Source organism: Chaetura pelagica, unplaced genomic scaffold (genome assembly GCF_000747805.2).
Source record: "Chaetura pelagica isolate M959 unplaced genomic scaffold, ChaPel_1.0 scaffold872, whole genome shotgun sequence".
Classification (NCBI taxonomy): domain Eukaryota; kingdom Metazoa; phylum Chordata; class Aves; order Apodiformes; family Apodidae; genus Chaetura; species Chaetura pelagica.
Window position 1 is genome coordinate 1 of NW_009952388.1, and position 492 is coordinate 492.

Consider the following 492-nt stretch of genomic DNA (forward strand, 5'->3'; position numbering starts at 1 on the left):
CTGGTGGCGAAGGGCGGATTTCCCACCTGGAATCGGGCAAATGCCCCTTCTGCCCTATCCCCTCCGTCCGTCCCCGTCACCCCGGTGCCTGGTCATGCTCCTGCCCTGGCGTGGGGATGTGTGCCACACATGGGGGACTCCCAGATCCAGCCCGCGGGGCAGGAGATGGGGACCACGGGGCTGCGCCGTGGCTGAGGAGTAGGGAGGGGGTCCCAGCCCTCCCCATGCAGGTGCACGGAGGTCCCCCTGCCCGAGGCCTCACTGGCTGTGCGGTGCCAGGCTGGGTGCAGAGCTGGGGGGAGCTGGGAGCCTGGCCCTCCGACATGGGGCTGCATGGTGACTCTGGAGACAGGGAGATGACCTCGTCCTGGCTGCTAGTGGCCCAAGGGTGACAGGGACAGCAGCAGACAGCAGTGACAGCGAGGGGCCCTGGGGCCAGCGGGGTCCCTGGCAGGATGACCCCCTGCACCCAAAGCCAGGGTGGGACGGGGC